This window comes from Lytechinus pictus, chromosome 11 (assembly GCF_037042905.1).
Source record: "Lytechinus pictus isolate F3 Inbred chromosome 11, Lp3.0, whole genome shotgun sequence".
Classification (NCBI taxonomy): Eukaryota; Metazoa; Echinodermata; class Echinoidea; order Temnopleuroida; family Toxopneustidae; genus Lytechinus; species Lytechinus pictus.
In genome coordinates this window covers 14,233,194-14,244,831 of record NC_087255.1, presented here as the reverse complement: position 1 = coordinate 14,244,831, position 11,638 = coordinate 14,233,194, and the positions used below count along the sequence as shown (strand labels likewise).

General features: G+C 34.5%; 1 long non-coding RNA gene across 3 annotated transcripts in view; it reads left to right on the top strand.

The window, feature by feature from the left end:
• The first annotated feature begins 831 nt into the window (after nt 1-831).
• Nucleotides 832-11,638, top strand: part of LOC135156007 (uncharacterized) — a 32,326-nt gene continuing 21,519 nt past the window's right edge. For 2 of the 3 annotated variants that reach the window (XR_010295138.1, XR_010295136.1), the window contains exons 1-4: nt 838-1,669; nt 2,875-2,963; nt 4,397-4,564; nt 9,829-9,886. This is a non-coding gene — a long non-coding RNA (uncharacterized LOC135156007). Of the gene's footprint in view, nt 1,670-2,874; nt 2,964-4,396; nt 4,565-7,864; nt 7,929-9,828; nt 9,887-11,638 lie in introns of all 3 variants that reach the window. The other variant, XR_010295137.1, reaches the window with a different exon arrangement.

Here is an 11,638-nt window from a genome sequence, read left to right as displayed (position 1 = left end):
CTGATTTTTTTTGAAAAAAAGTGTCATTAAAACTCTGTGAATTGGAATAAGCTGGAAATCTCTCATTTTCATGTTTTCATCTTGTATCTTATCAAGTTTCATTAGCCATGAATGAAATGATATACCGGTAACTCATTGATGTTATTATGTAATAGCTCAAAATATAAACATCCGCGTTGTGACGTACGGGACATTTGTCCATGTGTAAAACGAATGGGGAAAGTGAAATTTCATCAAAATTTATAATTAACTTGATGTAAACCAAAGTTAAGTTTTACATGGATTATCATGATTGGTATATGTTTCTTTAATAGCATACACTGAAACAAAACGTAGCAAACACTTTACGACCTTCTAAATATTATGAAAGATGTCTTGCAAATAATTCCATGTGTTAAACAAATGGGGAAAATGAAATTTCACCAAAATTTATAATTAACTGGATGTAAAGCAAAGTAAGTAAATTTTACATGGATTATTATGATCAATATAAATTTCTATTATAGTATATATGATAAAACAAAACATTAAAAAACTTTATGACCCTTATAATTATGAAAGATTTAATTAATAACTTAATTAATAATAATTAATGTTATGATCACAAATAATAACTTTATTATCAGCCTTTTACCAATATTCAACCACTGTTTTATCCCAATTTACAATATCTTTGCTCCTTAATATTGAAAAATAACCCTAATTAGAATTACATAGAAATCCTATGGTGAGTCTGAATAATTAGATGATATAATTAAACATGAAATTAATTCAGTAAATTCAATTTAATTTTTGGATGTATAGTAATATAAATTAGAACTCCAAAGTGTGAAGAAACTGTTCAACTTTTTCTTAATTAGAATCTAAAAAAACATACCGTAAGTAACGGTCTATTAACCGCACCTTTTTCTTGGCGGGATAGAAGCAAAGTCGGGGGTGCGGTTTATCCACGGTGACGGGTCTGAGCCAGCCCGTCGTAACCCCTCTGCCAGTTCACAACACATCGAGTGGCCGGGCGTAGCCGCCCAGGGCAATGTCGTTTAGAGGGGTATGAGCTGCGGGTAATGAGAAGCGATTAATATAACAAACGCACCCACCTTCATGACACTAATTTCGACTTTATTCTCGGTTCAAAGCAGCGAAGTTCCCTGGCTAAGTTCAAAGAGAAGCCAAGCATACTCGGTAATATTTTGTCACAGCTGAGCAAGCGCGAGAGTTGAGTTAGCTGAGCTAGCTTGCGTTGTATATATTGTGGTTATAGTGCGACTTAAGCTGGCGCTATTCATTTTAACCCTCGATCCCCTCGAAAGTCCCGTTTCGCGCCAGCTTATTTTTTCTTTCCCGTTTGCTTTTCATAAGATACCATGTACACCACGCAACGAGAGAGACGGCACGAAGCCGTCAAAACAACTGTAAAAAAATGCAAATTTCTTTGTTTCTTGAACCCTCCTGTAATCCCGTATCCAAAATTCATGCTAAGACATCGAATGCTAGACAAATTCTGAAAGTGATTGTGAGTTTGTGATGCAAGAAATGTGAATGTTTCTTCCTCCTACGGCTGGAAAGACACAGATCATTATTTGATAAGATGTACTGGTACCGTATCGTCGTTTGCAATGTACAAGAACGGCAGTGCTGTGTACTTGTGTGTGTATACTGTGACTCTGAGGTGAGTGAGTGTGTAAGTGGCCAATATTGTCGGGACCTTTCTTTCTTGCAAACATTTGTAGATGAATTGATCAAGAACAGCAGATTTCCGCATACCGGTAATCTCTTTGGATACTTTGAAATCTTTAACTTTTTTTTTTTTTTTTGTTTCTTCGTACCTCAAATATAATGTGAGGATTTTTTTTTTTTTTTTTTTTTTTAGTCCAAAGTTGGGGGTGCGGTTAATCCAAGGGTGCGGTTTATAGTCCGTTACTTACGGTATGCTAAATTGTGACGTACGGGACACTGCCTGTTGGACACCAGATAATTAACTTAACTAATTAATTTTCAAATCATTTTTTTTCTCAAATGTTTGAATTTAGCACAAGTCCCCACAGATATATTTTCAAATATATAATTTGCAGATCAAAAAATGTGATGTCCCGTACGTCATGCTAATTAATGATTTCTCGGAATCATGACCTTGGCATTCATTAACTTTACGTTTTCAGAAGAAAAAAAATATAGGGCAAAAAACTTCAGAATATAAGCTTTAAAATGACGTACAATATGTTAGATTTAGGCAAAGATTTTATTTTGGCTTCAGAGGGGACAATACCTTGGACCTGCCCTAGAACAGGCATAATCTTCATCGATGGATCATTTTTTCAAAGGAAACCTTGATTTAAAAAGATATTCTTACAGAGACATACTGATCGGTTTCTTCGTTTATAGTGGTTCTTGATGCGGAATATAAAGCATAATAATCACCTCTTGATTTCAGATGACGAGACAAACTATCACTTTCTCAGCAAGCTGGATACTCGCTATCTTTCCGAAGCGATATGTACATCCAGCTTGCCTCATAAGTGATAGTTTGCCCATCACCTTCACCAACGGTGATTATTTCCTTTACACTAATGCAGGAAATTTTATTTTTGTCTGTTACTACCTTGTTGCATCGTTCGGCAATTTACTGTATGTTATTTGAGTTAAATTTAGCTTTGTTTGTTTCATTTTGTTTCTGTTTCTGTTTTCTAAGCCATTTTGCTGACATTGGTGCCAGTAGTGCCTAATCCATATTCATTTGTTTATTTAATATGAGATATGAAGGCATTTAAGTGATATATGCTGGAGATCGAGCTGCCAAAATAAATTTGTGTTTTTATCCAGACTCTTTGGACTAGTACTGTGCACTTTTTGTCTTTTCTCCCTGTCCTGATGTAGGCTTTGGTTGCCAATCAAGCGGCTGAGAGATTGACAGAAAGGCTCCATATCCAAATGGGTGATTTCATCCCTGAAGTTCAACAAGTTAGGTATGGCTGATGAATCATTTGTCTAAATTAGAGGTTGAACATTAGGATGTCGATTGTGATTTTTTTTTCAGCTTGTACAGTGAGAATGATCATCCAATATACCGGTAACTAGCCTTTTTTGGCCAAGGGTGCTAAATTACACTTTGTTGCTATGGTTTTGTACTGCCGCTCATATAAATTAGCATACAGCATATTTTGATCAATTGACATGCTGCAAAGCCATAGCAACAAGCATGGATTTAGTACAATTTGCAAAAGCGCCCAATAATTACTGGACCTTTCTCAGAATACACGTACCTGCTGCATTTAGTGTGACACATAAAGTTTGTATACCTTAGTTCATAGTTTAGACCCTTTTTGAGCATTATGGCCATTGGGTTTGCATTTTTTGTGTAATTAGGGGGAAGTGTAAATGTACATGTAGAAGTCAAATTTGATAACCAAATCTATACTCTTTAATTATATTAAGCCTTTAAGACAAACAAACATGGTATTATTAATAATTATATCCCTCTTATGAATATTCATGAGTATTATAGATAAACGGTTGGTCAATTCGTGATCATGTGACAAAGTATAATTTCAATAGGAAAACACATCGCTGCAATTAGCTCCGTATAGTTTTCTTGTAGCTCCGTATATTTTTCGATATACTTTCATGGGCATAACTGCGCATGCTCATGCTCGATATTTTCTCTCAACTTTGAATTGCGCATGCTCCCTGACTTGACCCATATCATATACGTACCGGTATCGATCATCCGCAAAAAGTAAATAAAGTAAAATACAAGCTCTCGCCCAAATTACCGTGCCGACAATCTGAAAAACAGTGTGGAATTGGGTCTAGATTACAATGCAGAAAATATAATTCCGACGGCCATTCATACAGGATCCTTGAATATGGAATAAACATACCTAACAAGGTGAGTCAAGATCCGATATTAATTTTTTAACGTTAGAGCATACATTTTAACTGCGCGTACCGGTATTTATTTTGAGTGCCACTCTATGGTGCCACTGCGGCAACGCAGTGCAGCGGACCTCTCATTAAGTGCAGTCGGGTAGAAGCCGCGCGCAGCCTACCCATGAACTGTCTAGCAAATTTTATAGCTCAACAGCTAGAGTAGGACTAGGTCCAGCAACGTTAGATTTGTTCGAGATTGGTTAAAAATCAGCAAGGACTGGACGGATATAAAACAAATATATCAGGCGTTTCTTTCAAAAGCATAGTGGGAATTATTAATCCTCGGTTGGACTGGCAATGTAACTATTTTTCCCTTGGGGCTTCGCCCCTCGGGAAAAATAGTAATTGCCAATCCAACCTCGGATAAATAATTCCGACTATACTTTCTCAAAGCCTGATATATTTGTATACTAACATGTATCATGTCTTTTTTAATTGATTTCTAGCTTTTTTCCTGATTTTTTTTCAGTAACCGAGGCGGTGAAATTGATATGATGATGAGGGATCGGAAGAAGGATTAGATGATGACGGATCGGATGATGAAGGAGAGGGTGATGGTGATTGAGGGCGCTTTGTTCCTACAAGAGGTATCTCTTTCAGTCAGTAGTGCTATATCAGGCAATGGAAGTAATAGAAGGCAAGTGTGCATGATAACTTCCCACTGAGTTCCCAGTGAATACTTATTCCATTATTTTGCCAAGGGATAGGATGTTGAATGTGGCTCAATGGATACATAAGCCTCTAGACCTCGAACCACAAGGTCTGGGGTTCAAATCCCACTGCGGCACCTGTGTCCTTTTGGAAAGGTGCTTGTATTTATTTGAGTTGCCACTCTCCACCCAGGTGAAGAAAATGAGTACCTGGTAGGAAGGAATTCCTTGAATGCTTGAACCTCTGATCAGGGTAGCTGTACTTAGTCCGGGTAACAGTATACATTGCTTTAATATGGTATTATAGATGTTACATATATATAAAGTATTATCATTATTAATAATTACTGTCCAAATGAATTGTGTTTGTACACATGTATATTGCAGACTGATCTAAATACTACGCTCTCACCCTTTTGGTGTTTAATAGGTTCAAGTGCTTGAAATTACGCCAGTAAACAGGTGTTGCAATTCCTTATCATAGATATTAGGGGGTATTCTGATACTTAAAGGGATGGTCCGGGCTGAAAATATTTATATCTTAATACATAGAGTAGAATTCCCTGAGCAAATGCAGAAAATTTCATTAAAATCTGGATAACAAATAATAAAGTTATTGAAGTTTAAACTTTAGCAATATTTAGTGAAATCAGTCGTCAAGAATATTCATTAGGTGGGCTGATGATGTCACATGGTAAATCTTAATTATTTCTTGAAACATTTCATTAATTATTAATCATTTATCATTATTTTATTAATTATTTCTTGAAACCATATTGACACAAAAACAAATACGTTGTTTATTTCCTTGAAGCTGTAGAGAAATGAAATTCACTGTTGAACCATATGATTAAAAAGAAGTTAACATTTTTTTCCTTTGAATCTGAGACACTAGGGCCAAAACAAAATGTATACAATTTAGAAAAATATGTACTGCCTATCATTATTAACTCATTTTGCAGTATGTTCTGCCTAACCAACCCCCATCTTTCTTACACCGTTACATGTTTCTCCCCCTTCTCCTCTCCCTCTTCCCATTCCTCTTTCTCGCGTATTTAAAAATATATTAGAACCCCCCCAAAAAAAAAGAGAGAGAGAGAAGACGAAGTTTCTCCACCAAGAATGAATAGAAAAGGGGGAATAGGTGGAGTAAATGTGATATTATTTTCTTAACATATTGTCACAATCTATCACAAAATTAGCTTTTCTTGTAGCAAGAGGGTGAAGAATTTTGTTCGCTAGCTCGCTTCAATCGCTTTCATTTTTTGGGGGGAGGGGCAGAAATTTTGCTCTATATGCGATGCTTGGCCCCTCAAAATGTTTGGCTCATCATGCCATTGACATAGCCCATTTGGATATGACAAAATTGAAGACTGTTCAAGTTTACCAAATCTTTTCAGAATATTAAGACTTGAAACATTCTTGTTGGCTAAAGAAATAATACAAGGAAAATCCTAATGGAATAGAAATCAACCTTGGTATAAACCGTTCTTTAGAGTTAGCTATGTTTAAAGTATGAAAATTGTCGAAATTGCAGTCAGATCTGTCAGAATTATTCCTGTCATCAAAGCACTATAATCTTGATCCTAATCATTATTGCTGTCATTATTATCATTAATATTGTCATTATCATCATTAGTCATGATTACAACACATTACCAATAAATAACGTTATTTTTCATCACTGCTGTTTTCTTTATTACTTATGTGATGAGAATTCTTGATAATGATTCAATAATTACAATTGATGACACTGCTAGCACACTTACTGCTGCTGCTGTTCCTGGTGACTGGTAGTGTGTCATTGAATATACAGAACAATTAAAACATTTATAATTACTTGTATAAAAACAAATGAAAGTACAAAATACAAAATGCCTTGAAAATGCCTTGAAATTTCAAGGCTCAAAATCCTCAAGGCCTTCTCAAGGCCAAGGCTTTGAAAAAATAGGCCTTAAAGGTCAAGTCCACCTCAGAAAAATGTTGATTTGAATCAATAGAGAAAAATCAGACCAGCACAATGCTGAAAATTTCATCAAAATCGGATGTAAAATAAGAACATTATGACATTTCAAAGTTTTGCTTATTTTTCACAAAATAAATGTATGAACGAGCCAGTTACATCCAAATGAGAGAGTCGATGATGTCACTCACTCACTATTTCTTATGTTTTTTATTGTTTGAATTATACAATATTTCAATTTTTACGAATTTGATGATTAGGACCTCCTTGCCTGAAGCACAAAATGTTAAAATAATGGAATTCCACCTGTTCAGGGAGGAATGAAACTTTATTTCACATGACAATGACAAGAAAATAAAATATTTCATATAATAAAATACAAAATAAAAAGTGAGTGAGTGATGTCATCAGTTCCTCATTTGCATACCGACTGAGATGTGCATATAACTGTTTTGTGAAATGAAGCGAAACTTTAAAATGCCATAACTTTCTTATTTTACATCCGATTATTTTAAATCTGCTGGGTGGGACCCTCTTCGACTTGTATTTCGTTATTATTAGTAGAATTCTAATTATACTTCATTTCATTTGCATAATTTAGGAATTCTATTACATAACATCTCATACAAGTCTTCAGAGGGATAGCATGTTCAAAGTATGACACAGAAGTTGATGTTGAGAAACGATTGAGAAACAGATAAAAAGGACATAGTCAAAAATCAGGTTGAAATATCAGTTTAGTGAAAATACAAACCAGCCATAAGGCTTTAATTGTAAACGTGGACATCAAGGTATGACACATAAGAAAAACGTGAAAGAACCAACAAAATACTCCTGTTTGGGCAAAAAGGGTCCTACAACCATTAATTTTTTTTTTTTGACATGGCGTTCAAAACAATCATTGAAAAAAAACCATACTCTCCATTTGGGAGAAGAGAGTGTATGATATATATAACGAATATCAATATTTTTCTTTCTTTTCTTTTTCAAAAATTGACATTTTGTTTGATATATTACATAATGATGAGAAATAAACTAGATTTCAGTCCTATTTCAACTTATTTCCTGTCATGACATTACACAGAATCAACTGTTATCAACTCCTTTTATCCAGTGTCATCCATGAGACTTAGATGGGAGTGATATGTCTAATAATATTAAAAGTTAGGTCAGTCATTTGTATTGGTAGGAGCTCAGCATTGTATCAATTTTCAATATAGTCAAGTTTACTTTTGCAATCTCTTGCCTCTATGAGATAAAACTTGACATGACTTTCATCTGACATTGACTGGAATAATTGTTTTTTCTTTTCTTTGGTTCACAGCTTTACCATACAGCTGGGATGATGCTAACACCGCTGATGGAAGACAATAGTACATGTACCTAAAGTGAGTATAGAAGCAATGTTTGCAAGCACAATTCTGATCGCCTTCCATAATACCTGTTAGTTTGCAAAAACGATCTGAATCACATTAATAGCTGACCACCCAAGTGTGTCTATGTATTTAAAAAATGTTTACCAAATGATTCTGTTTATAGGAAATGTGCTAAATTACTGAGAAATGGGCAGGATGAGCAAGGTATTCCAGCCAGGTATCGGGTAGTCTGCAGGCACAGACCCTGATTGAAACTTTGATCAGCAAGTGTGTCTCAATGCAAAGACTAGCACATACAAAACTTAGTGTTTCATACACAAGGCATGAGTAGGCTGCACATCCAGACCCTTAACTCGAGTAAAGCGTATGAACAGCAGACTAGTACATGTATCTGGGAGGCATTTCATAAAGCTGTTCGTAATTTAAGAGCAACTTTAAGTACGCCTGCTGAACCTTTCTTACGCGCTAAACCATCGCCAATGAATTCCTAAATTATGTAAATGAAATGAAGTATAATTAGAAGTCTATTAATAATAAGGAAATACAAGTCGAAGAGGGATAGCATATTTCAGGTGCTAAGGCAGTGCTTCACACAAAAGAATTTTAAAGTAATTTGAAATTCAAATGAGCTAATTCCCCACAAGGCTATAAAAGAGCGAGGATAGGGAAGGCATTCATCTTTTCGAAGTTAATAAATTAGAGCAAGGTAAACAAAGAACATTGATTAAATGGTAATACACTTGATTCAACCAACCAACATGAACATTCATGAATTTGAAGGAACAAACAGTCATCCGGATTCATTAATTTTCTAACAATAATCATTTAGATGAGTTTCATTGAAACAATTATTCAGATCAGTTACTATCCAACAATTATCATTTGGATCAGTTTTATTCAAAAAGTAATAAACATTCACATCAGTTATATCCACAATAATCATTCAGATCTGCAGTTACATTCAAATAATCATTCATTCAGATCAAATATATTCAAACAATCATTCAGATCAGATAAAATAATCATTCAGATCAACATACAAACAAGAACAAGAGATTGTCAACTTCTGTGATTGGATATATGGGACGGGCATAGCACAAAATCTGCTGGGTGGGACCCTCTTTGACTTGTATTTCGTTATTATTAGTAGAATTCTAATTATACTTCATTTCATTTGCATAATTTAGGAATTCTATTACATAACATCTCATACAAGTCTTCAGAGGGATAGCATGTTCAAAGTATGACACAGAAGTTGACGTTGAGAAACGATTGAGAAACAGATAAAAAGGACATAGTCTAAAATCAGGTTGAAATATCAGTTTAGTGAAAATACAAACCAGCCATAAGGCTTAAATTGTAAACGTGGACATCAAGGTATGACACATAAGAAAAACGTGGAAGAACCAACAGAAAACTCCTTTTTGGGCAAAAAGGGTCCTATAACCATTAATTTTTTTTTTGACATGGCGTTCAAAACAATCATTGAAAAAACCATACTCTCCATTTTGGAGAAAAGAGTGTATGATATTTATAACGAATATCAATATTTTTCTTTCTTTTCTTTTTCAAAAATGGAAATTTTGTTTGATATATTACATAATGATGAGAAATAAACTAGATTTCAGTCCTATTTCAAATTATTTCCTGTCATGACATTACACAGAATCAACTGTTATCAACTCCTTTAATCCAGTGTCATCCATGAGACTTAGATGGGAGTGATACATGTATGTCTAATAATATTAAAAGTTAGGTTAGTCATTTGTATTGGTAGGAGCTCAGCATTGTATCAACTTTCATTATAGTCAAGTTTACTTTTGCAATCTCTTGCCTTTATGAGATAAATCTTGACATGACTTTCATCTGACATTGACTGGAATAATTGTTTTTTCTTTTCTTTGGTTCACAGCTTTACCATACGGCTGGGAGGATGCTAACACAGCTGAAAGAAGAAAGTAGTACCTAAAGTGAGTATAGAAGCAACGTTTGCAAGCGCAATTCTGATCGCCTTCCATAATACCTGTTAGTTTGCAAAAACGATCTGAATCACATTAATATCTGACCACCCAAGTGTTTCTATGTATTTAAAAAATGTTTACCAAATGATTCTGTTTATAGGAAATGTGCTAAATTACTGAGAAATGGGCAGGATGAGCAAGGTATTCCAGCCAGGTATCGGGTAGTCTGCAGGCACAGACCCTGATTAAAACTTTGATCAGCAAGTTTGTCTCAATGCAAAGACTAGCACATACAAAACTTGCTGTTTCATACACAAGGCATGAGTAGGCTGCACATCCAGACCCTTAACTCGAGTGAAGCGTATGCAGGGCAGACTAGTATCTGGGGGGCATTTCATAAAGCTGTTCGTAATTTAAGAGCAACTTTAAGTACGCCTGCTGAACTTTTCTTACGCGCTAAACCATCGCCAATGAATTCCTAAATTATGTAAATGAGATGAAGTATAATTAGAAGTCTATTAATAATAAGGAAATACAAGTCGAAGAGGGATAGCATATTTCAGGTGCGTAGGTAGTGCTTCACACAAAATAATTTAAAAGTAATTCAAAATTCAAATGAGCTAATTCCCCACAAGGCTATAAGAGTGAGGATAGAGAAGACATTTATCTTTTCGAAATAAATAAATTAGAGCAAGGTAAACAAAGAACATTAATTAAATGGTAATACACTTGATTCAACCAACCAACATGAACATTCATGAGTTTGAAGGAACAAACAGTCATCAGGATCCGTTAATTTTCTAACAATAATCATTCAGATCAGTTTCATTGAAACAATTATCATTCAGATCAGTTACTATCCAACAATTATCTTTCGGATCAGTTTCATTAAAAAAAATGATAAACATTCAGATCAAATATATTCTAACAATCATTCAGATCAACATACAAACAAGAACAAGAGATTGTCAACTTCTGTGATTGGATATGTCGGACTGGTATAGCGCAAAATCTGCTGGGTGGGACCCTCTTCGACTTGTATTTTGTTATTGTTAATAGAATTCTAATTATACTTAATTTCATTTGCATAATTTAGGAATTCTATTACATAACCTCTCATACAAGTCTTCAGAGGGATAGCATGTTCAAAGTATGACACAGAAGTTGACGTTGAGAAACGATTGAGAAACAGATAAAAAGGACATAGTCGAAAATCAGGTTGAAATATCAGTTTAGTGAAAATACAAACCAGCCATAAGGCTTTAATTGTAAACGTGGACATCAAGGTATGACACATAAGAAAAACGTGGAAGAGCCAACAAAAAACTCCTGTTTGGGCAAAAAGATTCCTACAACCATTAACATTTTTTTTTTTTTTGACATGGCGTTCAAAACAATCATTGAAAAAAACCATACTCTCCATTTGGGAGAAGAGAGTGTATGATATATATAACGAATATCAATATTTTTCTTTCTTTTCTTTTTCAAAAATTGAAATTTTGTTTGATATATTACATAATGATGAGAAATAAACTAGATTTCAGTCCTATTTCAACTTATTTCCTGTCATGACATTACACAGAATCAACTGTTATCAACTCCTTTAATCCAGTGTCATCCATGAGACTTAGATGGGAGTGATATGTCTAATAATATTAAAAGTTAGGTCAGTCATTTGTATTGGTAGGAGCTCAGCATTGTATCAATTTTCAATATAGTCAAGTTTACTTTTGCAATCTCTTGCCTCTATGAGATAAAACT